The sequence below is a fragment of the Mandrillus leucophaeus genome, unplaced genomic scaffold (assembly GCF_000951045.1).
Source record: "Mandrillus leucophaeus isolate KB7577 unplaced genomic scaffold, Mleu.le_1.0 Scaffold1252, whole genome shotgun sequence".
In the NCBI taxonomy this organism is placed as follows: domain Eukaryota; kingdom Metazoa; phylum Chordata; class Mammalia; order Primates; family Cercopithecidae; genus Mandrillus; species Mandrillus leucophaeus.
In genome coordinates, this window is record NW_012100899.1 from 511,341 (window position 1) to 513,492 (window position 2,152).

Genomic DNA, 2,152 nt, shown 5'->3' on the forward strand with positions numbered 1-2,152 from the left:
GGAAAGCTTCTATCCAGTTTCTATCTGAAGATATTTCCTTTTTCACCATAAGCTTCAAAAGCTACCGAATATCCCTTCGCAGACTAAACAAAAACAGTGTTAAACTACTGCTCAATGAAAAGTGAAGCTTATCTGGGCAAGCGAAATTCACGTGACATAGAACAGTTTCACAGAAAGCTTCCTTCTGGTTTCTATCTGAGGTTATTGCTTTCTGAGGGTATTCCAAAAAGGCTTCCCAAATGTTTTTTCTAAGATACAACAGAAACAGTGATTTCAAACTGCTCAATCCAAAGAATGATTTAACTCTATGAGATGAATACAAACATCACAAAAGAGTTGCTCAGGGATCTTCTCTCCAATTTTCAATGGAAGATATTTTCTTGTTCGCCACTGGCCTCCGGTTGCCACTTACTATCCCATCACAGAATCCTCAAAGGCAGACTTTCCAAACTGGGAAATGCAGAGTAAGCTCTAACACTGTGAAATGAATGGACATGTCAGAGAGCAGTTTCATGGAATGCTTCTTTCTGGGTTTTATTTTATGAGATTTCAGTTTTCACCATAGCCTTCAATGTGCTCAGAATATCACTTTTTTAGATTTACAGGAACAGTGTTCAAACAGTGCCTTAGGAGAAGAAAGGTATAACTCCCTGAGTGGAATGCACACATCACAAGCAGTTTCTCAGAAAACTTCTGTCCAATTTTTATCTGATGATATTTCCTTTTTCACCATAGGCCCGAATGTGATCCCTAATATCCCTTCGTGGATCCATCCATGATGGATGTTCCGAGCTGCGTAATGTAAAGAAAACTTTATCTGTGTGAGATGAATAAACATAGCAAAAAGCAGATTAACAGAAAGCTTCTATCCAGCTTTTATCTGAAGACATTTCCTTTTTCACCATAGTCTTGGATGTGCTCCTGAATGTCATTTCGTGGATCCATCCATGACAGAGTTTCCAAGCTGCACAATGTAAAGAAAGCTTTATGTATGTGAGATAAATACACATATCACAGAGCAGTCTCATAGAAAGCTTCTTTCCAGTTTTTATCTGAGGCTATTTCCCTTTTCACCATAGGCATCAACATGCTCCTGAATATCACTTGGTGACTTTTTCTCCAAAAGAATTTCCCCGATGCTGTATGAGAAGAGAGTTATAACACTGTGAGTGGAATGTACGGGTCACAAAGCAGTTCTTCGGAAAGCTTCTCTTCGGTTTCGGTCTGAACATATTTCCTATTTCACCGTATGCCTCAAAGCGCTCCTGAAAATCCCTTCGCACGCTAAACATAAACAGTGTTAGAAAACTGCTCAATGAAAAATGAAGCATATTTGAGTGAAAGGAATTCACAGGACACATAACAGTTTCACAGAAAGCTTCCTTCTGGTTTTTATGTGAGGATATTTTTTTCTCCATATTATGAAGAGCGTTCCCAAATGTCCTTCCACAGATTCCACAGGAACAGTGATTTCAAACTGCTTAATCCAAAGGATGATTTATCTCTATGTGATGAATACACATCACAAAGCAGTTGCTCAGAAAGATTCTCTCCAGTTTTCAACGGAAGAATTTTCCTTGCTCACCACAGGCCTCCGGGCTCCACTTAGTATCCCTTGGCAGATTCCTCAAAGACAGAGTTTCCAAACTGGGCAATTTAGTGTAAGCTTTAAATCTGTGAAATGAATGCACATTGTTAGAGAGCAGTTTCCTGGAATGCTTCTTTCTGGATTTTATTTGAGGATATTTGACTTTTCTCCATAGTCCTTAATGCGTTCTGAAATATCACTTTTTCAGTTTTAGAGGAACAGTGTTCAAACACTGCCTTATGAGAAAAAGGTGTAACTCCGGGAGTGGAATGCACACATCACAAAGCATTTTCTCAGAAAGCTTCTCTCCAGTTTTTATTTGAATATATTTCCTTTTTCACCATAGTCCTGAAGGTGCTCCCGAATGTAACTTAGCTGATCCGTCCATGACGGTGTTTCCAAGCTACATAATGTAAAGAAAACGTTATCTATGTGAGATGAATAAAAATAGCAAAAAGCAGATTCACAGAAAGCTTCTTTTCAGCTTTTATCTGAAGATATTTCCTTTTCCTCTATAGTCCTGAATGTGTTCCCAAATGTCCCTTCGCCTATCCATCCATGACA